At 37.7% G+C, this 26,361-nt stretch overlaps 1 long non-coding RNA gene across 4 annotated transcripts in view; it reads right to left on the minus strand.

Annotated features, from left to right (window-relative positions):
- Nucleotides 1–26,361, minus strand: part of LOC110395749 — a 328,266-nt gene that overhangs the window by 43,789 nt on the left and 258,116 nt on the right. For 3 of the 4 annotated variants that reach the window (XR_002436612.1, XR_002436610.1, XR_002436608.1), the window contains exons 5-7: nucleotides 3,617–3,679; nucleotides 2,343–2,517; nucleotides 1,942–2,052 (exon numbers count right to left, since the gene is read on the minus strand). This is a non-coding gene — a long non-coding RNA (uncharacterized LOC110395749). The remainder of the gene's footprint in view (nucleotides 1–1,941; nucleotides 2,053–2,342; nucleotides 2,518–3,616; nucleotides 3,680–26,361) is intronic. The other variant, XR_002436609.1, reaches the window with a different exon arrangement.

Raw genomic sequence — 26,361 nt, forward strand, 5'->3', positions numbered from 1 at the left:
ATTTTTTCGCAAATATCTGATTTTATTGCAGTTTTTTCACTTGTTAGATTTTTTAACAGTGCGTAGAATAGCAGGAAATAGTATTGTACTCACAGGACAGGATTGAACTCTGGGCTTAGAGCTGTACCTGATCCCATTAAGTATTTTTTCTGTGACCTTGTCTACATCCCTAATCTCTTCCGTTCATAAATTCCTAACAAGAGATCCTGGTGATAGGTAAGAAATACACATTGTAAAACAGCTCAGTATTTTAGTTCTCAGTAAAGCAATGTAGGCAAAGGTAAAATGGCCAAAAGTGCCAGATCAAAGTTATCCAGGAGATTGAAGATGGAGGGGAATACAAATCACTTCTGGTCAGGCCAAAATCTTGACAACACATTCCTGAATGAACATACAGACTGCTCATTCTTTCCAAATCTGGGCCGCTAATGCTGAGAAGGGTTTAGAGATTATGATGAGCTTTGTGGAAAGACTCAAAGTTCTGGCAACCATTAAATTTTAGAGTTATATATTCAATTCACACAAGCATAACCATGGGAAGTCCCCAAAACCTTGACTGAAAAGGTCAATTCCCGCTTTAAATCTACTGGATATGTGCTTCTGCTGAAAGAGTTCTGTGAGTCTTCAGGAAAACTTCACCAACACCATTGCTCTCTTTATGTTGGAAGCTTCAGCAAAACTTCCAAAAGAACCATGATTGAAGAGGACCAAACATCTCCCAGATCCTCAGAAGAGGTATATTCATCTGGGAAGAAAGCAGGTTAAATTTTGAAAGCTTTTGTGATCTACTACTGTCTATGCAGGAGCTGGTCTAGAGTAGAGCTGATTTTAACTTTCAAGGCTTTCAATTTATCATCTTTTTTTGTTGTTGACAGTTTTAAGAAAACAAAGGAGAAAATTCTGTAAGTTGGGAATTCTCCCAGGATTCAAGATGCTGCTACTTTCAATTTCTAGAGCAGAAAAGTCTTTCTTTCAAAACACAGCTGTCTATGGGTGCAGGGATGATTCTTTTTTTGGGGGAGGGGTTGGGGAATGGAAAGGAAGTAAGATTTCTCATTTATTCTCTCTTTTACTATGAATTTTTTAAGAATCTGGGAATCTCTCCTTCAAACATCAGTCTCAATGACAATAATTCATAAAGTCATTTGGATTACATGGGCTGCAAAAGGTTTTAATCAAATGATGAATACAGCATTCATTTCACTCCAGTTTCATTTATCTCCTGCAAGAAAAGGTTGGGAGCAATTTTGCACCACATGGCATTGTAAGTCTGAGTTTGTTTATTTTATTTGCATTACAAGACTGTGGATTGTAGGGAACTTGACAGAATTCACTAGATTCTCCCTAGAGAAAGTGAGAAAACCAGAAAAGTTGTAAGGCTCTACCATGAATAGATGGTTGCACTCAAAGAGTTGTGGTCAACAGCTCGATGTCCAGTTACAAGTATTGTTCCTCAGGGGTTGGTATTGGGAGCAACACTATTTAAAATCTTTGTGACATGAACAGTGGGACTGAGTACTGGGAAGAAATTCTTCACTATGAGGGTGGTGAGGCAGTGGAACAAGTTGTCCAGAGAAGGTGGGGATGCCCCCTCCCTGGAAGTGAACAAGGTCAGGCTGGATGGGGCTGTGGGCAACCTGGGATAGCGAAAGGTGCCCCTGCCCATGGCTGGGAGTTGGACCTAGGTGATTCTAAGGTCCCTTCCAACACAAACCATTCCATGATTCTGTGGTGACACTTGCACCATGCCCTCATTTCACATTAGTTTTGACAACTGTGGCTTCAGCATTCCCATCCCCTCTTCACACTAGTCTAAACAAGTGAAGAGAACTCATTTTTTACTCCTTGGCCATTCAACTAAAATCCTATGGGCAGACTATTCTCAAATTAGTCTGGAGAAGGAAATGGTAGAAATAATTTTTTTAAAAAAGAACAACTTACCATTCTCTTCTTGTGAAGAAACATTCAAAGGGAAGAGTTCACATCATAACATGTCTGTTGAAAGTTAAATCTGGACACAATTTAGCCTCAGATCCACACTCCAACCCAAGCCTAATTTGGATACAAACAGTTTTTATTCAGCACACATACGGTTAAAAGGATATGCAAAATTTTGGTCTGACTTCTTCCAGAACTCTCTCTAGTGATTACAAATCAACCAGTTTAAATGGCTCAGACTAAGGAACAACAGCAAGCATGCCTGACATGTTGAAAGAAATGCTCTGAGATAATCTGAAAAGAACTAAAAAAGAGATAGAAGTCTGTTGAGAAAAAAAAAGCAATTTTAGATTGAACTTAGCCACAAGTTGGAATGGATATTATCCTTCCATTTCTGTCCATACCTGTAGCAAGACTGCATCAAGCACACCTGAACAGAAATTCCAGAGATTGCTGAATTTGAGATTTGGTGAAATTACTCTCCAGTTTGCATTCTTGAGTTTTTCACGGTGAAAGTTGTTAAGAGATATCTAGGACTGTCCCCACATACATAACTAACAGTAAAAACAATCAAAATTCCTGTTGAAACAAGAAAAGGGAAAGAGCAGCAGAAATATTTGAGATTTCTGTTGGAGAAAAATGCAGGTGACTTGTATGGGATAATTATAATTTGCTACTATTAGTGAAGAATGAACCAGTGTGGAAAAAAAAGCAAAGGAAAAAGTCAATTGGAAGAAAAGAAATATGCCTCTGGTATGGTCCCAATGAACAATTTCTTTCCTGTACTGCAATTAGAGCAATGTTTTCCTATTCAGCTTATTCACTCTGCCCTATCACTCAAGAAAGGGGAAATAAATCAGGCTGTTGCCTGACCTTTAAAAACACTGGTTCTCAGTGAATCATCGCACTACTGACACCACTTGATTGTCTCCAAGTCTCTTTCTATACATTCAATAGCTGGTAATAACAGTGCTGTGGGCCTTGAGTTTTCATGAAGCAGCCCAATTCCCTTGGTCCTTAAGGTAAATAAAGTATAACAATTTGAAGCAAACAAAAGAGAAATTTATCATCATATCCACTGTGCCTGTAGAGAGAAAGCCAGTGACAAGAATGAGATCTTTGTGACCCTCTATCTGAAAACTCAACATGGCATCAAACAATTACTTCTCAAAATACTGAAACCTTTTGTTTCTTTCCCTTCACAGTTATTTTTAACTTCTTGTTTTGTCTTCCACAAAGATGGAGAAAAATGTCCAACTACGAGAAATTATTTCTGTATTTATAGTTTGAGTTGACTTACAAAGGTCTCTGGAAAAGACAATGTAAAAGAGAGTTCTATAGTTAGTTATGAATACGGTAAGGTTCACAGTAGTACTGAGGTTATTATTCTAGCATGAAATACTTAGAATACATTAACTCTGTTGCACTATAGCGTGCTGTAAACCATTGGAAGAGCAGACAGTGGTAACATGTAAACTAGATTCTGCTCTCATCCTCCTTTCCACCTTTTTTTTTTTTTTTTGCCAAAGCAGATGATGGGGAGAAAGAAGTAAATGTGACCTGAAATGCATTACTTTATCTGGAGTGAGAAAAATAAAGAAAAAAAATTATTTTAGATCTCCAATGCAGTTTCCAGTAGATATGCTGGCATTATTCAGGTTGCATAAGACCTACATACCTGATGTGTCCACAACCACTGTCTGTCCTCCAACTTTCTCTGCAGATTCTGATTCTTCATTGACTGTTATGGAATAAAAATGAAAACAGGAACCTGAGACAACTGAAAATAAACAAAATGCTCATACAGAACAACATCTAATTAATCCCTATTTCTTCTCATTGAACTTTGTGGCTGAACTCCTTGAGAACTGATTTTCCCGAGTTGTCCATTTAGGTCATCAAGGTCATTGACTCACTGCTGTCAGAGGTAGTAATCTCCTATAAGCAGCAAACAGCAGCGACCCCCAATAATTTCACAAAACTGCACTGATTATTTCACTCATTTCACTATTCTTATCATCGCTGCTTTAATCTTTAGAAGCCTTTTTCTCATTTGTAGATTAAATTTATTCATAGTTCATATTCATTTATTCTCATACCAGTGTTTTCCTTTAGCTTAAAATGGCTTTTCTTCCCTGATCTTTATTCCCTGGACGTATTTATAGAGAATAGCAATATTCCCTCCCTGTTCTCATTTTGAAAGGCTTGAAAAGGCAAGTTTTCTTCTAATGTCTCTTGAGCAATATACTCATTATTTAGCTATTCATCTAGTAACTCTTTTTTGCACCTCTTTCAGGTTGATTTAATCTTTCCCGACTACAGCTTCACAAGAGTTTTCACTGACGCAGAACACTGCCATGAAATCGGCATGATTGGAAAATCTCCCACATCCATCGTATATTTAATTGTGAGAAATGAATATCTGTTTTATTCTGCTGTCAACACTGTCCTGTAGCTTAAATACCCCTCTTCCTTTACTGTTTATCCTGCTTTATTCCTGGGTAGCAATCATCTGATTCCTCAGCTTCTGTTTTGCTAAGCTGAACAGCCTATGCTCTTTTCTTTCACAACTGGATACTCACTCATTTTCTTAATCATTTTACCAGTCATTCTTTTTATTTGCTCCAGTCTGAAGTCATTTTTCTCACAGATACTGGGACTCACTCACAGCATTCCAAACATCTTCCCACAACCTTGCTATTAACTCCCATATATCTTCTGATATATCCAAGGAGAACAGCTCACTTTTAATGATGGCATCATACCAGTGGCTCAGTCACTGACAGATTTTGGGACTGATAGATATACATCATTTTCCTCCTCTTTTAGTTCTGGCTAGTGAAATCCCAGGCAATAGGAGAGATTCTTGTTATTTACCCTAGAGTGCATAACGGTAAAGAGCAGCTCATCTTGCCCCTTTCCTATTACTTTGAATCTTCTGAAATCTAATTCTTCATGGGTAGTGTTTTGAAGCTGATTAATATGGCTGTTACCTCTTGTGTTTGTGTCATCACCTCTTTTTCTGTTCCAGGACTAGGATCATTCACAAAAACAATTTATTAAATCACTCCTAAGATTAATTTTTGAGGAAACACACCAGTTTTACAGCCTAATGATTCTTGTTCTAAAACTATCCCCTTTTTTTGATCTTTGAACCACATTCTTTCATTTCCAAATTCTTTCATTTTTTCACAATTTTGTGTTTTTTACAGACCTACACAATACTGATCTACCTACATAGAACTAGTAATGAACACAGCATCATATCTGAAATAACTTACTGAAGTCTAACTAGATATGAGTAGATGTGTTTACTTTGTATAGAAAAAAGAAAATCAGATTGTCCTAGCATTATGTACATCTAATAAATCCCTGTATCATTCTGTACATCAGTCTCTTCAATGATTCTTTTTGAATTCTTAAAATGCTTCCAAGGTCTTACCCATGGATTTCTTGCTTTTCAGTTCATTTCTCTTTTTACATAAAAGCATTGAAATCTCTTCCTTCTAGCTTTATCCTGTTGCCAACTTGAAACGCACATTTAAAATCCTCCCTGAATGAATGAAGATTTAATTCGGCAATTTTCTCAGGGTTCTGAGCTGGAGAAGATCTACCCCATCACTTGAGAGCATTCAATACTTTGTGTTCAGCTTCCTCGAGTTCAGTTTGCAATTCCAAACTCTCATTCCAATTACCTACCATCTCCTTGTCTTCACATATATAACTGGTCTTGTTTAAGATTGATTGTCAGCTGTCCTCTTCCTTCTGGCATTTCATATATACATTAGGAATCTCCTGATCTTTCATCCATCCCTTTTTCCTTTTGGCTCATTTTCTCCATTTACACTCTGATGGCAATTTTTAAGGATGTACTTTTCTTCAGAGTGCATGGACTACTGAACTCAACTATGTTTTTAAACAGAATTTCTCCATGCCTTCTGGAGTCTCAATAATACACACAGCTGGGGAGCTCTGGACCTAGCAAGAACTTTTCCATGCAGAAGCTTTCTGAAGAGGAAAGGCTGTAGAACAGAGAAAAGGCAAGTATGTACATGTGTACAAGAGTAAAAGATAATCTAGTTTCCTGTGTCTGCTCATGGTAACTAGAGCAAAACAGTGAAAGTTCTTCAGAGTTTTAAGCACCCCATGAGTCACAAAAGCCTCCAGTTTCGTCAACACATTTTTTTCCATTGACAGTGTTGGACTGGTTTAGGAAATAGCCTCTGTTGTCAAGAACTAAAACTCTAGCTTATAAAATCCTTTATTTTTATCTCTAAGTACATTGGACATTAAATTACAAAGAAAATAATCACAAGGACCTATCTGTCTTTGAAAGTTCCTTATCTGCGTTGACTTTCAGTGGATAATTTATTAGGTTTTCCAGCATTAGTGACACATTATTGCATTTCCATCAGTATTGCATATATACAAAATTGTTTGAGAATGATTTCTGGAGATAGGGATAAAAAATGATGTGTGCAGTAGCCACTGAACACATGTAAATGAAACTAATTATAAAGTACATCACCCCTCATGGACCAAGTAACATCTTGTGTGGCTCCATTGGCCCTCTTTGCTCATTTGTCAAAAATCTGTTAATGAAAGTATTTTTTAATTTGTATATCATTATCTGCACAGCTCATCCAGCACAGCATGAAGGGAGGTAGCAAACCAGCTCTGTGACATCCAAGATACTATAACTCTGAATAAATCTGCTTACTGTATTTTGCATTAAAAAGGAAATGTATCTGCAAGGCATTCTGACACCCCGCTATCCGTGTCTCTTTTACTGCATATAGCAAGGAGAGAATCCTATTATGTCCTTGTTCAATGTCTAGTTTCTAGTATTTCACAAAAACTTCTCTACCCAAGCAATTCTTTAATGGATTTTTTTTCTCATAGTCCTTTCAAAAGCCTTAATTTACAGCCTGTTTTGAGGAGGTGAAAGCAGCCTAGTACAAGATAGCAAATGAAGAGTTCATCAGCTAGTGGATGTTTTTAACCATTGGTCCCCATTAGGTGGCACTGCCACTTCTACCACTAACAATAAATCTAGCTAGCACATGAAACTATGCAAGAAAAGAGATGGAGCTTGTAAGTGTACGTAATCCTGGTTGTGCCAGTCTGTAGGAGAGAGACCAGAATATGAATCTTACTGTCTGTATCTGCGACATCCACCATCATCTTTCATATGAAGTTTGGGCCTATGACTTATAAGACAACTCATGATTTCTCTATTCAGAGACTTGGGGTGCTTAAAGATTTTAGAAATGTCTGGGAACTTATATTTGATTTCTTCTCTACAAGAGCTAGGTGAGACACCTTAATACATTTTCAGAGGTTGGTTTTCAGAAGACAAACTCAGAAACTTATGGAAAATGTGTTCTCTTTACTACTTCTCAGGCTACATCCTAGATTTCAGGCAGACAAAATTTTAGGCAACCAAAAAAACCTAACGTCCCTTTTGAAATATTCCACCATGCAACTAGCGATTATCTCAAACAAGCAACCACTTTGCCTACTTCATAAAAGAGCATCTGCGCTCAGCAATGCCAAGATGTGATATAATTTTTCTTCTAATCAATCACTGAACTGGGATTTCAGTTGGTATGAGAGCCATAAAAGCAACTTGAATGAATATGGCCCGAGTCGCAGAATAGTGCAGTCAACAATTTTTTATACTTGCTTATGAACTTCTTTAAGAAGCTGAGCTGCCATTCAACAGAGCATTTAAATTACTTAAAATAAATGCCTGTGTATTTTGCTGAGTCAAGGCTGTAGTTCAATAAAGGGCCTTCCATAAGCACCACCACAGGAGAAAAAACATCAGTGGCCACATACACTCCTCACACCTTGCAGATTCAGAGATTTTATCTACTATGTAGAAATACATATAGAAAATACATACAGAAATACATATGCAGAGTCTATATGTATACATATATATATGTTAGTTTATATTTATCTTTTTCTAAGATAACCACAAGAAGCACCACGGGAATAGATATCTGATCCTGTCCAAATGAGAAGCAGCATGCGTACTTTCCACATGGCATGCAGTAGGCATGACAGCCAAGATTCGCTTTGTTATCCATTGAATGATTCTGTGTCTCAGGAAATAAAAGCTGCTTTGGGGCCAGAGAACAAGTTAATCCTGCCTGCTACAAACTACCTCGCTGTTCTCTCTCTCCTTTCCTACCATGAGTTTCAATAACTGTAACACTATTTTTGCTTTCTGCTGTTGCTTTATCATTAATATTATTCTTTTGTGTTTTCTTCTTTAATGTCTACCATGATTCACCTCTGTATTTTTCCAAGATCTAATGGGAAGATGTTTGGGCAAATCCACTGAACAGGACCCCTTGTGAAACAGTAGTGTGTAGCAATTAATGAAACAATAGGATTAATCTCACTGTCAGACAATGCCACTACCTAATGATACACCCCTGATGTCAGTGACAGTTGATGAGTTGTCAGCAAAAAAGATATTTGGAGTAGATAAGATTCCATATATCTATGCGATGATCTTATTTGCACACACTACTTAGCCAAAGGCAATGTAATTCATAAAAATTCAGCTACCCTCATGCTTGCTGATATCATTTGAGCTGATGCAGACTGTCACTATTCAGCATAAGTGGAACAGAAAGATCTCTTCAAGGATTCATCTTATTCTCATTATGTCAGGCTATGCTATTGCCTGCTCACTCTGCTGGTGGAAGGATTGGCCTGACAGTGAGTATTCCAAAGGCAACTGGCAGTTTGGGATCAACTGTTCCCAGCTAGGCCTACAGACGTTCTCCTGTGATCTTACTCAAGAATGACAAAGTGTTAATGACTCTGTAGCTCTCCCACAGCTTTATCAAGGGGAGATGTCTCCATACAGGGGCTGGGATAAAATGAACAGCTTTTGTGAAAGATAAATTATAATAAAAGGAATGTATAAAATATCGGCAGACAAAAAGTGCCTTGTGGTACAATACTGAAAAGTGAAGTACTGAACAAGGTGTTTCTTCCACCCACATGCTAGCTAGAGGAGAAGCACTACAAAAAAAAAAAAAAGTAAATATGCATACAGATCAGCCTGACATCCTGACACTTTGGTTGAAAGCCAAGATAACTTGCAGACGGTAATTCATATCTCCAAGACAGTGAATTTCTTTCACTTGTCCTAGCCATGTGCTAGCTATCATCACAGTAAAGCATGAGTTAAATCCAGAACTGAAATGTCTTAGCTTTTTTGCAGCTTCTGGTCAGTCATAAACGCTGCCTTCCAGCCTAGCTTCTTAGCTTTTCTATTTAGTTGTGACGGCTAATTTGTTGCATATCCAGGAAAGAGCTACCCGGGAAAATATTCGAGGAAACGGACAGCACAAGAGCTGTTTAAAACCACCAGAGTTTCATTGAATGGTGATTTGGCCATGGACAGAAAGTTGTGCTTCTCTTTCTCAAACTACATGCTGTAAAGCAGGTATGTCCAACCCATGGCCTGGCATGGCTTACAATGCAGCCGCCCCCTGTCCAATGCCATCATGGTAGTGGCTCTTCACCACAGAATGAACCTGTGCATGCACCCATCACTCAGCAACAGCCAAACTGAAACTTTTAAGTCCTCTCTTACCAGAGAGAAAAAAAATCCTTCGCTTCATAATCATGCCTTATTCATGTCATCACTTTTTGGCAGTACACATATTTGTGAACAATTATAAAGAATGAAGTACAGGAAGAGTATAATTTCATCAAAAATCTCTGATAAACACCTTGAGATCTCACTGCCATCAAACAAGACTGATGTGTTAGCTTCACAAAAACAAGGTAAAATATCCCACTAGTTTTGTTTTTGTTCCTTTCTTTTAAGGTTTTATGAAAAATATTAAAAATTAAAATGTCATTACTTATATATTAATGATATTGTATGCTTTCCAAGGGATGCTCCAAAAGTAATGTCTCCTATTTTATCATGTTGACTCGCAACATCAGACGTGGATGTTGGTGGTACGGCAGCAAAGGCTGAACATTCCCACAAATATTCCATTACATTTTGTTGCCATGTGACAGATGGCAGCAGAGGGGCAGTCTGACATGGAAGTGCAGATGAAGCAAAGGTGTGGAACTGGATTCCTCCACAAAAGAAGTGGCACCCACTAACATTCACTGACTTGCTGAACACTTATGGAGTCCAAACAGTAGGTGTGAGCACAGCGAAGCAGTGGGCGGTGTGTTTCAGCAGTGGCAACTGCAGGTCAGCTCCACTGGTGCAGATGTTTAAAAGTTTGGCATACAGGCTCTTGATTATTGCTGGCAAAAATCCAGAGCTAACAGTGGTGACTATGTTGAAAAGTAGTGTTCTGTAGCTGAGAATTTGCCCTATCAAGTAGTGTTATCATGCTCTTTGTATCTGTTGTCATTTCCATAGAAATAAAAAGGAGGCATTACTTTCAGAGCAACTTAATGTATTTGTGGCCCAAGATGATTCCTCTTCACTCAATGTAGCCCAGGCAAGCCAAAAGTTTGGACACCCATACTGTAATGCATACCTGGAGTGGGCACAGAACACTAACTTTGTAACAAATCAGAGAAATTATGCTGGTTGTTTTCACTCCATTTTATTTTTCCAATTTATTTTATCCAGTGCATTGTTTCAGAGATGACTATCCTGTCCTTCACATCATTGTTGCCTGCAGCCAAGACCTTTTAGTTCTGACAAATATCCTATTTCATGCAACAAACACCTAAAGCTTATTTCCCATCACTGGCTGCATAAAATTACAAGCTGTCAGTATGTGTTAGATGAATCCATCTGGAGAAGAGAAAATAACCACAAATGAAACTGGGTTTAACATTCCAGCTCTTTTTTAAGGTTAAAAGAAAGAAGAAAGAAAAAGTTCGCTAACTTTCTCTTCTTGCAAATTACAGAAGGGGGCAAAGGACTATTAGATAACGCAGTCACCTTCCCAGATGTTTGAGAATGATATTCCTCAGAGGCTATTTCATTTGAGTTAGATGTTGCTTGCTCAAAGAGTGGTCCCTCCTCTATTATTTATCATGGCGTTCTGACCCTCGTCTTTTAGTAGAACAAAGAAGTAGAAACACTAAATGATAACAACAAACTTGGTCTAGCTGGAAACAAAGAGTAATATTGTTCCTGGGGAGAAAATCCTTCTCAGAAAGTTTACAGGAAAGAAAAAGGACAAACTGACAAAAATACAGTTGCTTGCAAAAGAACTTTAGACATTCTCTCACTCAGCTCAGTAGTTTTGAGTTTAATGATTAATGAATACTAATACCCCTTAATATTGCCTTGGAAGCATATGTAGACAATAAAATTGTCTTAAATTATGTTTACACTCATTTTGAAAGCCATTTACTTGGGGAAAGAAACATGGAGGTTCTCTACAGTAATTAATAATTCAGCTTTGTCTGAATGTTTACTACTGGGAAGAGGAATGGAACATTTCCATTAGGACTTCTGAGAATCTGAGTTAAACCATCAAACCTGTGACGTTCACTATGCAGTCATCATAATCACAAGACTATCTAGGTGCTGATGCTTTAGCAAGGACTCAACTTTGTTTCATCTGGATGTGGAAACATGCTACTAATCTTCCCTTCAAACAGAGATGAAGGAATTACTTTTAGACTTGGAGATTCTTGGAGAGGGAGCAACTCTAAAGCATAAAAAATGTAGTTCTAATCTTGTAAGCAGAGATCACTTTTCCATTCTGTAATCCTTTTGTTCTCATTCACACTTTGCCTGCTCCATCTCTTTTCTACCCCACTAGTTCCCTCTTACCCAACAGACAAGGACACAGGTCATATTAGGATCTCAGAAAATCTCATCCTTAATGTCTATGCGAAACAAACAGCTCACAATAAAGCTTATTTAAAAATAAAAAATAAAAAAAAGAAGGTATACAATTCATCTGTACTGGATATGTGAAGGTGATGTATGTTCAAGTCATGCCAAAGTCATTTCAAGACAAGAGCCTTGGGTCAGTGCTGATGTAGGTAACAAACAGCAGATTAAACATGAGACTGAGAGGAGAAAGGTATTTGCAGCCCCTCTGGCAGGAGAGTAAAATAATTACTACTGAGAAAGCTCTTTGAAAGTATGAATATCTTAACTACTTCGCATACAGAAAAGGAACAATGAAAACTGGAGAAACTTTCAAAACAAATGCTGTAGATGGCTTTTTTGTTTTTGTTTTTGTTTTTTTCAATTAAACAATACTGTATCCAACTGAGAGACAATATGGGGTGACAGGAAGGGGATTATCCATTATCCAGGCAAATGTATGAAAACAGGAGAGGGAGGAGTAGGAGGAATGCGTAGGTGTGATTGCAAGCGAGACAGATTGTGTGCATAGAATTTTATGGCTCTGAGAGACACCCTAGTGCAGTGATTAGCCCCTAGACAACAAGTTAAGAGGTTTAAAGTTAATCTCTGTCATTGACCTCCAGGTGCTCCAGGATCCCACATAGCAACAGCCTCTACCCAGAGCAGCTCTGACTCTAGCTAGGGGGGGCTGGAAAATCCTTTTTCCATGAAATTCAGAAAAGGAGAATGGATTCAAAACAGCCTTTTTTTTTTTTTTTTGCCAAGGTCTGCCCACAGGAAGATAGTGGATAGAACAGGATAGGAAATTAAAAGGAAACAACATTTGGTAGTAACTACTTTTGCAGGGGGTTGCATCACCTCCACTTGGATCACAGTAGCTACTTGCTTACTTACCCTGCAAGCAGAAAAGGTGAATAACCCTCACAGAGAGCTATGCAGCAGTGCTTATTTCCTGGAGACATGCCTTCAATTTCTCGTTAGAATTTGTAATAGTTTTGCAGAATTGGAGCCATAATGCCTTGCCATAATATTTCCAGTAGCTCTGCTACCAGAGCTGAAGAAAAGGCACAGATGGCAGATGTGACTGTATCATACTGAACATCACAGCTCAGGAAAACACAAGTCCATGTAACTAACCCTAGAAAGCCATTACATATTAGATAAATATATCTTGTGTATTTCTAATGAAGATATGCTACCTAATCTGACAAGATCATGACAAAACATGATTATATCTCACCACGTGATTTAGGATTAAGTCCCTTTCAGCAACCTGAAACATCAGCAAAACAGAGTATTAATACCATTTCAATTTATTTACAAGAAGAAATTTGGTATGGGAGCAGTCGGAGGAAAATGCAGTGCAGCAAAGAACAGAGCTGGCCAAGGGCAGTATGTTGCTTGTTAGCACTGGGGTGCAATGGTGCACACCACATGAACTGTGCTCACTACACCATTTATGCACAAGTTCACAACACGTATTTTTAACAACTTTCCTTTCCCAGCAAGGGTCCATCTTTTCCTTCTGCAGTTGAAGAGGCCATAAGCTTTATATCATAACATGAGCAAGTGGTACCTAGACAAAGTGTCTGGAGTACAGCTCACTCCAAGAAATCTATTCTACTGAGTACAATATTAATACTGTTTAATTGAAGTACTAAGCTTTTAACTAGCTGGCTCTTATGCTCCCTTCTAGTTCTAGTAATAACCAGAAAGGGCCCATAAACACTAGGGAAGGTAAACGAAAGTACAAGCAAATTGAAATTCATAGCCACATAAACATAAATTAAAAAAACAACAAAAGGACTATGTACAAATTATAATGGTGAGAGGACCTAAAAAATCAAGCACTTTCTCTTCTTTTCATTCCAAGGCTATGACCCTAGACTGTTCAAAAGTCACAGTGACAAGGAGAAAATGAAAAGAAAAAGCACCAATAGTGAACTAGAGGCGAATATTTCAAACACAGCAGAGACTGGGAAGAAGATGTATGATTGATTTCCTGTATAAATAATTTTCTAGATTCCTTTTTTTCACCTCATTAAAAAAGACAAATTTCTACCTCTAGTCCAACACCAGCCTACTCAGAGGCTAAATTACATACAGGCTCTACATGTTACGCTGACTGACACAAGCATCTTTCACTGCTAGGTGTTGCAGGACAGCAGGTGAGATATTCCTAAAATTCACAGTCTTAGATTCATTTAACACCACTGAAAAACTCCCAGGACGCTACTAGTGTCATGTTAGTCTAAATTTGGCATATTTTATATCATTATCAAAGCCCTGTTATTAACTCACTGAAAATGTCTTTTCTGATTTATTTGAGTTTTGTTTCAGGCAACAGTGAGTTTATAGTCCATATAACTTCTTTGTGCTCCATTAAGAAATACACACATTAATGTCAATTCTGGCAGTTTGCAATTGAAGTTGCTAAACAAAAAAAGTGCAAAAAAAAATCTTAAAAGCGGCTCCATAGTAAATTCATAAAATCTAGAAGACAGAATAAAGTATAATGTTTCCTTGTTGTGTAGAAAGTATAGTCTAATTCTGCAAATAGAAAAGTAGTAGAGAGAACACTGACCACATCGAAAGTACTGGAAAAGGATAGGTGTTTTGCATAAATTATGTTTCAGCTAAAGTCATCTCTCAGGTACTTTTAGGTTACCTTGGCTCTGATAAGCTCTTAGTTTATAATTTCAGTATTATTGTTATAGGCAACATGTTAAGAATGACAAAGGTCATTGGAAAGAGACTGAGACTTGTTTTCGGTCTAGGAATTATAACCCATAAGGAAAGACTGAGAGCAAAGACTATCTAGATAAGGGAATAATGAGGGGAAAAAGGAACATGCAAGAGGGTGCTCCAAAGTATATTAGCTTTATTTAAGGCAAGAAGTATTAGCTTTAAAATATGCTAAGAGTGAATCAGTGAGATGTTAAGAAAAGTCTCCTAATGGTAGAGCTCATGAGTCACTGAAGTGGGTATGAAATCTGCATTGTGAGAACAAGAAGGAAAATCTTGTCTGAGAAATGGTATAATTACTGTTAATGTCACTGGGGCAAGAACACAGATGTTTGTCCTCTCAATATTCCTTTCAACTCTTTCTACTGTGATTTTAAATTCAACCTTTTCTATTTTAACCATACCATTTTTTGTTAGAAAATCTGTTTGTTTTACTTTTCTTCCCTTTGAACATTTTTTTTTTTACAAAGAAGAAAATGAAAAGCAGTTTGCCTGTTCAAAGATGAATTATTTGTATCATAATAAATCCGCAATTCCACTGAGTCAAATTTAGAAACAAATTCCTAGTTTAGAAAAAAATAACTGAGTACTATCTCCACATACCAACTCTTTTTTTATTATGGGAATCAATCTTTTTAAATATCCCATTCAAAACAGCCACATAATGGATGGAGCAATAAGCTAGAATAATCATTCAAATAAAACGCCATACCCAAAACACAATGCCAGAAATTTCTCAAAATGGAAATTACCATTCTGAAAGGATTTCTTTTCAAATGAAGGCTTACATCGGTGGCTCTTTTTAGGGATCAAATTAATACTTACTATATACTTACAGACTTTTCCACTCTTCTACCACTTAACCATACTTACCACAGTGCATGAGAAATAAATTCAGGTTTATCTTCTATACAGACAAAAGGATCTTTACATATCTACTTCCTGTACTCTATTTGCTCCTGTACTATAAACAGCTAACTGCTCCTTGGCCCAAACCTGGGTGTGGGTAACAGTTTTGGATAGATTTCCATAAACTGTTGCCCAGGATTTTTGTTTATTTGTTAGTTTCCTCCCTTATGTAACACTTGTTTTCACTGGTCATGACCAGCTGAAATAGCAGTATGCAGACTCCACATGCTCTTAACTTTTCTGTCATTCATGCAATAAAATACTTGAGTTAGTATTTCTTACTGGGAGACTGGGATTTCAGGTTAAGCCCAAAAGAACAGCCAATAATTGAGTATAAACAATACTGTAGCAATACATTATGTAATCAAATAATATGTGATTTAAAAGGTCCTAAAAATACACTGTGAACCACCTATGGGCTACAAATTCACATTACATTATGGAAAGTTATGAATTACAAACATTGAAAAGGAATATTATTTCATGAATTATGTATTAACCCAGACACTAGCAAAAATTCATAAAGCATAGATGAGCAAGTACTACTCTTCATTTTCACAAATTTCTTGGTATCCAGCACATTCCGAACCTGGACTGAAAATTCAGCCACAGAGCATTGCAGGGATCAAATAACATTATTGTTTCCACAAATAGAGAAGAAAAAGGAGAGGAAAGAATATGGAAAAACTCAAAAAAAAAAATAATTAAATAACAGGATTCCTTAACTGCAATTCAATAAAGCTAATTTTGCAGCTAAGACAAAGCAATGACCACATTGCTGAGATTTGTAATACACAGCAGGAGCTGGGCCTAAGGGCAGTGCGTACTTATTAGTGGCAGCGTGTCTGCTTCTTCAATATACATATTATAAAGCTGACACAGTCAGTAGACAGTCTGCACATTCTGTTGTTACAATAAATCTAATTTCAAGAACAGCTCAGAGTCAGAAGTAAATAAAAAGGAAATAAATAAAAAAGGAAAGTAAGTAGAGCAGCTAACCTTTCAAGAAAAAGAGGGAAAAGCCAATGTGGCTGTCAAGAACACCAGCTGTATTTCTGCAATATCATCTTCATCACCTGGCAGAACTCAAGTGTTGAAAAGCATCAACATCAGGGAATAAACAAGGAAGTGAGAGATTAAAATGTTTGTGATCATCAGCAGCTGCAGAAAGCATAATTAAAATGTTATACTCTTCTGCAAAGCTCATCAGAATATGGGCTACCAACTCCTGCTAATAATTTTTTCAGAGTGGACTCCTCAGCTTTTTGTATGACAGGTGGAAAGCTACCGTTAGTAACATTGATGCTATACAAAGCTTCCTGAAGTTAGTTCCTTTAGCCATCCCCTCTCAACAAGGATTTAAGACCAAGCTATTTCTGATAAGGATTAACAGATACTGGATCACACGTTTCCATGAATTCGAATCAAAATGTACGTTGCTTTTTGTGAGCCCTTTTCCATCTTGGAGACAATGGCATTGGATAAGGAATCTGTTTTTCTAAAGGACCTGAAAGCTTTTCACACTTGTTTTTCCCCGTTCTTACACAATTTAACACTATTTAACTTGTGACTTTAATCAATTAATAACTGAGTATTTTTTTTTCCAGATGAAACAAATATTAAAGACTGGAAAATAAAAAAAGAAGATAAAGTGAAGTTCAAAATAAATCCCTGATAAAATGCAGTGGATAACATATGTCTGGGAACAATTTATTTTCCCCTGAGGGTATTGATGTATTATCCCATAAAGAAATGACTGAAGATTTAGAGGTCACAAGCACACAGTTCAGTCAGAGGAAGTTTTAATATGATGTCATACAGCACCTTCAATTTAGATTTCTAAATTCCTAAATTAGTAGAATTCCTAAGTTTAATTCCTAAATCAGTAGAAACTAAAGTAGATCTTAAAAGATAATAGTATATTTGAATTAAGTGTAGGGAAAATTGATTTCAGAACATTGATGTTCTGGTGTCCAAAAGTCAAGAATATTTGGAAAAAAAAAAAAAAGAATAGGATTTCTAAGAACCACAGATATGACTTAAGACCAGGAAACCACACCTCGTAAAATACTCCAGAATTCATTTAGCTTAGTAAAGAATCTTATTTATAATCTATATTATACTGAGAAGTCCATTCAGCTACCTCCTCACAGAAGAAGCTACACCCTGAAGAATCTCACACTGCATTCTGCTGGCCATTTTGAGCTGCAAGAAAGTGTAAAGCCAACTTTTCACACCTCAAGCACCTGCCTTCAGTTTTGGAGACCACTGCTGAATTTAGGACGACATCAGACAGCTTAAGTCTACTACAATAGGGCATCCAAAAGTCCTTAGGAAATATCCAATATCTTTTTTGCTATCCAAGTAAAATCTGACAATCAAAGAATATCCTGGCTTAACATTAGCAGCTTTTCTAGAGAAAGTGAAATATATAGAAATGAAATGACTCGGAAGTATCTGATGATAAATTTTGGTTGTTAGACAGCCTTAAGTACTTTCTCCAAAACTTAAGGTTGAATTGACTTCCCCAGACTCAACAACCTAGCGAGTGTATTGTACTTTCTGGCAAGTTTCATTCATTTAGAAGTTTGGGCAACTTGAGCACATCTTTGTTTTTTCTGGTCAGGAAGATAGCTTGAATTTCTTATTTCCGTTGTTCATTGGAGAGATTACCCTTCTAAGCCAAAAATACAGAATTGACCAAAATTACATTTGGTGTGGAATTATCATTTAACCATAAAGGGTTGCAAGCAAAATTTAAATCAGAAACAATGTATTGGAAAAACAAACCAAAAAAAAACCAACCAACCAAAAAAAAAAAAAAAACCTCAACAACAACCAAACACATATGAACAGAGGTGAATGAAAAAAGGTATTCCAAAAACACCTAGACTGGTGCTAAGTGAAGTGCTGGTGCTAAGTGAAGTGCCAAAAAGCGAATGACTGGTTCAATGAAGAATTTGCTATTGACCTTAGTGACAACAAAACTTGACTTCCCTGCTATGCAACTTAACCACATTTTAGGAAAGTACTCTACTGGGGAAAATATTCAGAGGCTACAAAAAGAGATTGATTTATTTCAGTTCATTCAATCTGACTGGGGAAAGACAAATGGCAAAGGTGTTGAATGGACAAATGTAAAAGGAGCACACAGACTAATGCAACGTTACAATTGCTCCCCACACCAGGATATGCTTTTTAGATTTATTACTAGCTGAGATGAAGGATGTAAGTTGAAATTTGGAAATTACCCACCTATCAGTCATTCAGTTTCAGGACTTGGAAAAGAAAGTCACAGCAGGCAGAAGAAAATTACTTGCGGCCTTTCAAAGCCTAAGTCTAAGACAGTTTTAATGCAGCTTTAAAAGTGCTCTGAAAATCCCCCCTGATGCAGCAAACATGAATAGGTAGAATGTTTATAGACAGTGACTGCTGGCTGAGGGTAAGGCAAGCAATTGTTCCTCACCTTGTATCTTGCCCTCCAAAACCTGTCATCTCACAGTACTAGAAAGCTCTGAGCTCCATTATGCTTAAATTGCTTTATATTACAACATCCTACAGCTGTTTGAGGCGGTTTGTTATAGTTAAACTGCTGCCAGGCAAGTCTAAGGGAAAAAATGATACATTTTGATACAAGGCTATTTGGCTGAATTGAATGGCTTAAGGAACTAGTAATGAATTTATTATTTTTTCCCTTCCAGGTCAATGGTGCAAATCCCATCCAGGCTGACAGTGACTAGAAGTTACTGCCACCCGACAACAGAATCAAATCCATGTGAAATTGATCAGCAGTTCTTCACATCATCAAAACATATAATCATTAAGGTTGGAAAAGACCTCTAAGATCATCTAGTCCAACTGTCCACTTACCACCAGTATTTCCCCACTAAACCACGTTCCTTAGTACCACACCTACACATTTTTTGAACACCTCCAGGGATGGTGACTCCACCACCTCCCATGACTGACCACTCTTTCGGAGAAGAACTTTTTCGTAATATCCAACCTGAACATCCCCTGGCTCAACTAGAGGGCAATCCCTCTTGTCCTATTGCTAGTTACATGGGAGAAGAGGTCGACTCCCACGTCACTACAACCTCCTTTCAGGCAGTTGTAGAGAGTGATAAGGTCTCCCCCGAGCCTCTTCTTTTCTCCAGACTAAACAATTGCAGTTCCCTCAGCCGCACCCCTAAGACTTGTGCTCCAGACCCCTCACAGCTTTGCTGACCTTCTCTGGACATGCTCCAGGACCTCAGTATCCTTCTTGTAGTGAACACAGTACTCAAGATGTGGCCTCATCCGAGCTGAGTACAGAGGGACGATCTCCTTCCTGCTCCTGCTGGCTGCACTATTTCTGATACAAATTCTTAGTATTCTTAGCCCAGCTTCTAATGACTTGATTGCGAAATTACTGTAACTCCTAACACGAATTGGCCCCAGTGAAGCTTGATTAGCACCAGTGCCCAAGGGACAGAGTGGAAAAGTGGAGTGGAACACTCTCTCTGCTTTTTATGTGCCAGGGAGAATTGAGGCACATTTTTCTTGTAAAAGGCTTATTTTTTTTTTCCCCCTCCATAAAGAAGGTAGTTTTACCAAGGCTGGAACTTTTTTGAAGGGAACTATAAAATTCAACATAAAAATTGATCTTTTTATGGGAAGTGTCAAGCTGAATTATTTTTCTTCTTATCTTAAACTGTTTTTCTGCTTTGGGTTTTTAGTTTAAAATAAGGAAAAGAAGTAACACTTTTCAATGAGTGTTGAAGATGACAGCTAGGGTGGGATTTGTTATACCATACTTATATATCCATAATGTAGGTGTTAACCTCAGAGCTACTCGCCCCAGGATGCCTTTATAGTCAATGAAGAGAAATAAGTCAATTTACGGTATGATTCATCTGATCTATTTAAAGTATCTACTTTAAGATGAATAATGATCTTAAAATGACTTTCTCCACTCTAATGACTACAATGTGAACCTAAAGAGACTACCTCAGATAAAGACCTACCTGATACACCTACTAATGGTCAAGAGAATACTACTCCAGTTTTCTAATTCTTTATTACATATCATTGCTTTTCAGCTTGTTAGTACTGAGAACCTAATATTTTCAGTTGAAATAAAATTTAACCTGTATTTTGTTCCAGAATTTCATTTTGAAGAGTAAACTTCATTTTCAACCCAATTCAAAGTTGTCTGTGGAAAGCTCTACTCCCTAAAAGAAAAAAACACTCTCTCTTTGCCCAGCATTTTTAACAATTTCTGCAGTGAAAACCTCAGCATATAAGACTGACTGCTCCGGGTGATATCAAAACACTATTCAATATTTTATCTTTAAAAACAAATATCTACGGAAGATTTTAAAAATAGAGCATGATTATAATAATATTTCTCTAGAAAAGAAGGAATCTTCCAGATTCCAGCAATTTGCATTCCAAAGAGTTACACGTCAAAGGTGCAGGACTATTGCTTCTGTTACATGCAACCAGTGGCCTTTTAGAGCCAACTTGCCAGCAGACAGATGCATCTGACGGCAAAGGGTTTCGTGTTCTAAAAATATGGTAAAAAATCTCCCATTTCTGCTTGTCCTGAGTCAACACCACATTCAAGTTTAATTTGGTCACTGGTCATAATAGCAAATGTAATAATGCTCCTTCCTTGTGCATCTTCATGATGCATGCAATGGATAATGTCCCACTGTCCAGTCAACAAGAACCACATTGTTATGAAGCTGAAGAAAAAGTAACATCTTAGTAAGTAAGAAAAATGAAAAGTCATTGTTACTGTGGATCATATGTCTAACAGCTCATAAAGTTACCTTCATTTCCAGCTACTGATATCAACAGAAAAGCTTTGAGGCAGTTCTATGAGATGGAGAATACAGGCATTTTTCTCTGTGCTAAAATCTGTAGTGAGGAAAAGGAAGGGAAGGAGACAGTTGAACAGCAGACAGGAGATATGGGAACTGATTAGGGGAAGCATGTAGTAGGTGGAGACAGCACAAAGCAGAGGAACTTCTGAAGTACAGCTGAAAAGAAGGGACATTTGTGAAGGAGCGGCGAACATCTGAAAGGAAAGCACAGAAGGTGTAGCAAAAGAAAAGGAGCTGTAGAGCCATTAGTGTTTTGAATAAAAATTGTAGATCCAAAATAAGGATCAGTATTTCATTACTCTTTAACTCCCAGTGCACCGCATGATGTTATGATGTGGAATACCGATAACCAAAAATCATAAAACCGTGACATGTTCTGATCTGTTTCCTACATTTCCAAGCACACATCACACACAGTAGAGAAGATCCATGGTTCCTGCTATTCCCTCAATATTTAATGCTTTCCCACTCAGCTCCGCAGCTGCTTACAGCACTCCTTCATCTCTCTTAGCTGATCCTTCCACATATCCAAACCTTTTCATTGCAGATCTTTGGTTGCTTTGGACTCAGTCCAGGCTGAGCCACTCACTTGGGAATATGGCTTAATTTGTTCAGCAGAGCCAGGTATATTGATAAAAAACAAATTTACATTGATTGCCTCTGAGCTTAACGCACAGACTTTCTCCACCCTTCTGCCTAACAGAGCTGTGAAAGAGATTTTTGACTTGCCAATAATCTCACAAACAAATTACCTTGATTTTAACTCCATTACTCAGACTAATCTCTCTTGGATTTTATAGCATTTGCACAGGAAATGGCTCATTCATTATAGATGTGTGTACACTTTTTTTTTTTTTAATTCAAGGAATGCGTTAGGTGGTTTGTGGTGACATTTTTGTTAATAATGTAGACAGTACTGGAATGTCTTTCTTCAGCCACTGTTCTCCCGGTAGTTGCACATTATTTAGTTAGAGAGCAAGAACCTCTCTCAGGTGGTTTGCAAGTACAGGAGCAAGTATCTGCTGGAAAGGTTAGAAATAAAATTGAGCTGTGCATTCATTTAGAGTGGAATCTCAGACTGATAATGGGGTTTCACACATTACATTTCAGCAATAACCTGTTGCTTTCCTCTCCTATCCATTACCCCTTAATTGTACAGGCAAACATCCCTGAGACCCTCCTACCCCTATCTTTTCAACCTCCAAAGAAAATATTTGGACAGATAGTGTTTTGGTTTTAAGCCACACTGTCATTCTGAGTTCTCTCACTCTTTCCCTTGTCCTGCAGATGCGCTTGTCTCCCAATCCACTGGGGAGTGATATTAATATTTAAGTATAACAGCAGGCATTTTTGATATTTTAGCTTATATGACTTGGCAATTACTTCCCTTTCTGAAAGCAGATGATACTGGCACTGACTGCCTTTCCAATCTCTCTTTTGTCATTAACATACAAGAATTTTTCAGCTCTTCATTGTCCATCCAGACACTGGTCTTCACATTGCACAGAAAGGATAAGGGACACTATATCCCCTAAAGTTCAGCTTGGAAAGATCCATGCATTAGAAGTGAAATAAAAAGCAGATCAGCATCCCAAACTGGAAGCTGTGATAGGTAACATGGCAACAGGGTAATTCTGGAACACAAATAACTTTTCCCATGAATCTATAAATTCTCCGCAAAGTACAATTTGTGCCTTTTGGTCAGAAAGTTTAAAAAAAGCAGCCAAATCAAAGAGGTCGGTATAAGCACAGAGAGCTAAGCAATGATAGCATGATGATATTATAAAGTTCTATTAATTACTAACTTAAGTGTCAGAAGAAAACTTTCCAATAGTACATTTCCCCAAATAAGACAAAAACAAGCTTTATCATTCCAGTACATAGTCACGTAACTAATGAAAACACTTAAGATGCCTGTGCAGGGAAATGCACAGAGATGAGCAGTGAGAATGTGCAGTGGATGTTGTATAACTTGACTTCAGCAAAGCTTTTGACACCATCTCCCACAACATCCTTGTTATGAAACTCAGAAAGTGTGCAACAGATGAGTGGACGATGAGGTGGACTAAGAACTGGCTGACTGGCAGAGCTCAGAGGATTGTCATTAGTAGCTCATAGCCTGGTTGGAGGCGTGTAACTAGCAGTGTTACTTTACTCAGGGGTTGGTGATGGATCTGGTCTTGTTCAGCATCATCAGCGACCTGGATGAAGGGATAGTTTGCTGATGATATAAAGTTTATTTATTATATTATTTATATACTGTTTATTTATTATATATATATTATTTATGATATAAGTTTATTTAAAGTTTATATATTTACAAATATCTAAAGGGCGTCAGGAGGCAAATGAATAAGGCCAGGCTCTTCTCAGTGATATGTAGGGATAGAACAAAAAGCAATGGCCTAAAACTTGAGCACAGAAGTTCCATACAAACATGGGGAGGAACTTCTTTACGGTAAGGGTGACAAAGCACTGGAACAGGTTGCCCAGAGAGGTTGCGGAGTCTCCTTCTATGGAGATATTTAAGACCCATCTGGATGCCTGCCTGTGTGACCTTTTGTAGAGCACCTGCTTTGGCAGGCAACTTGGACTCAATGATCTCTTGAGGTCCCTTTACCTGGTTCTTAGGAAGGTCCCACACTGTAATTGTGTTAGTGCGTATTCTCCCCTTTCCTTTTAGGTTATTCTCCTTCAGTCATTTATATTCCCCTTTTTATCATGATTTATGACTGCACGTGTTCTCAGGTATAGGTATACTCGAATGTTTCCCTAGATTGGTAGTTCCATGACCTATAGTTTCATTAAAAAATTGTCCATGTTATTGCCACAGATCCCCAGACAATCTTTTAAAAGTGATTTAAAAGCAGGCTTAGGTGTACAGCTCTCGTCTAGATCTGAGAGCTACACCTTGAGAATCATATGCCTGCTAGATTATACTAGTATAAACCATGCTTACCCTAGCCATGGGTGGTGTCCTACCATGAGGCCTTAATATTCCTGATTTCTTACTAGGTACCAGTTCATTTTAGTGGTCCAGCTGGAGTGTTCTGTCTACTTTAGCCACTTCCATTACTGTAGCAGATTTATTCCCATGCCTTGCAGAGTCAAGGCATTGTTTCCCTATCTGTGAAATTGGGGCTCTTCACATCTGACCTCTAATTGCAAGTGGCTGCTGGGAACCCCAATCATCACCTAACTCAACCCCACAAAATGTGTCAGGAGCACAAGTATTTGACCACCACAATGCAGAAAATCCTAAATAAAATGTTCAGCTCCAAGAACAATGGCTAATTAACAGATTATTTATTTATTTATTTTAAGAACCACCCCTCTCTTGTTTTTCTTCCTAAAATAAAAGGAGTAGGGGGAAGAAAAAGTTTCTAGCTAATGCAAAAACAGACACAAGGAAAATTCCAGTTCATAACATTTTCCTTTCAAAACCTCTCTACATAATATAGAAATTCAGCACTGATTAAGGTTTAAAGGGATGGCAGTAGTGTTTTCAACCAATTACACAATTTCAACCAGAAGTACTGAGGATGCAATTTTTGGCCTGAGTTTTCCATGATGTTTTTGTCTTGATCTGCCTCTATTGCCTGTGTTGAAAATTCATTTAAACTCAGAAATTTGGATTTTTTTTAAAAAAAGTCCACCACTTTAAGAAACAAAAGCTAACGGAAAAAAATGGGGGAAGGAGAAAGGAGAGGGGAAAAAAAGAAAGAGAAAAATAGAATAAAATAAGATTTAAAAAGCCAGCAACAGAAAAAAAAAACTGCTTTGAGCTGAAATCTGATCAAATTCAGTTTAGGATTTGGTGAAACCTTTACCCTAGCCAGGTCCACTCTGTTGTTATCCAGAGCAATTTCTTTAAAGAGACAGCTTAAGCGGAAATCATTTGAGTAAAATTAGATGTTTCCCATGCAGATGCTTATGCATGAGCTAGCCAGGTGTAATCCTCTTGCAATCAGCAAGAAGCAGCCTTGCACATTTGTTGAGAATTCCCTCCTGAGCTATTCATCTAAATTGGATCAGATTAACCACACACAGAGAGCAACTAACTCACAAGTGGACATCTATCTTTCCAATGTCTAAATATAGAGAAAATCGGCAGAGTTCATTTTCTCCAGGGAGTGGTTAGACTTACAGTAGCTCTTAATAATCCACTTTATTTTTACAAAATTACTTCAGCTGTCTTTAGTAACAGGAGTCCCAAATAGAAGTCAGCACAAGTGATAGTGTCGACTGCAACCAGAAGAGCTCCCAAAGCATTCATTCATATACTGCCTGTTGACACACTCTGAATTGGCATTGCCAGATTTTTGCAGGTATCATTACTTGTCAGCTAGATCATAACCACACAGATACGATAGTAGGTTCGTACTGCTATACTTTTCCTATATCCCTTGTGTAATTCACCGGGGGAAAACAACTATCTTTACCTTCAAAAGTCTCAGAGGGCAGCTAGCTCTCTAATGTAGCTGGTGTAGCTAGCAGTGACTCATTTTACATGGAAATACAAAGAGCACAGTAGGCAGGAAACCTTGTGATTCCTCTCTCCACAATTAGGCTTTAAAAGCCACCAGAGTGCCCTGATTCTTTATTAGCCACCATGGATCCTGGCTACTTCCCAACATGATGAAACTTACCCTTATCCCCAGGAAACTATCACAGTTCCAAACCTGCAATCTCAGCTTTTGGATAGACTAAGCAAAAGAAAACTATCCTGCACAATTAATTAGGAGTTCAGAACGCAATCTGCACCTAAGAATCAAATAGAAGATCCGCTCATACATCACTTGAGGAAACCATTGATCACTCTGAACAGAAACAATTTCCCCCCTCCTGGAACCAGAACTGTCCAGCTGTATGCCACATTGCCTATACTCAGCAGCAACCGCTTCTCCTCCAGCTGTGGTGATAAAACTATGTGAGTAGAATGCTAAATGTCCCTGATTAGTTATCAGATGTGTCCAAAAATTGGAGCAGGATCTTATGAACTTTGCTCTCTATTCAGCTAAATAGGTTTCATTCCTACAACCTCTTATTTTCTTTCTCCCA

Source organism: Numida meleagris, chromosome 3 (assembly GCF_002078875.1).
Source record: "Numida meleagris isolate 19003 breed g44 Domestic line chromosome 3, NumMel1.0, whole genome shotgun sequence".
NCBI classification, from domain to species: Eukaryota; Metazoa; Chordata; class Aves; order Galliformes; family Numididae; genus Numida; species Numida meleagris.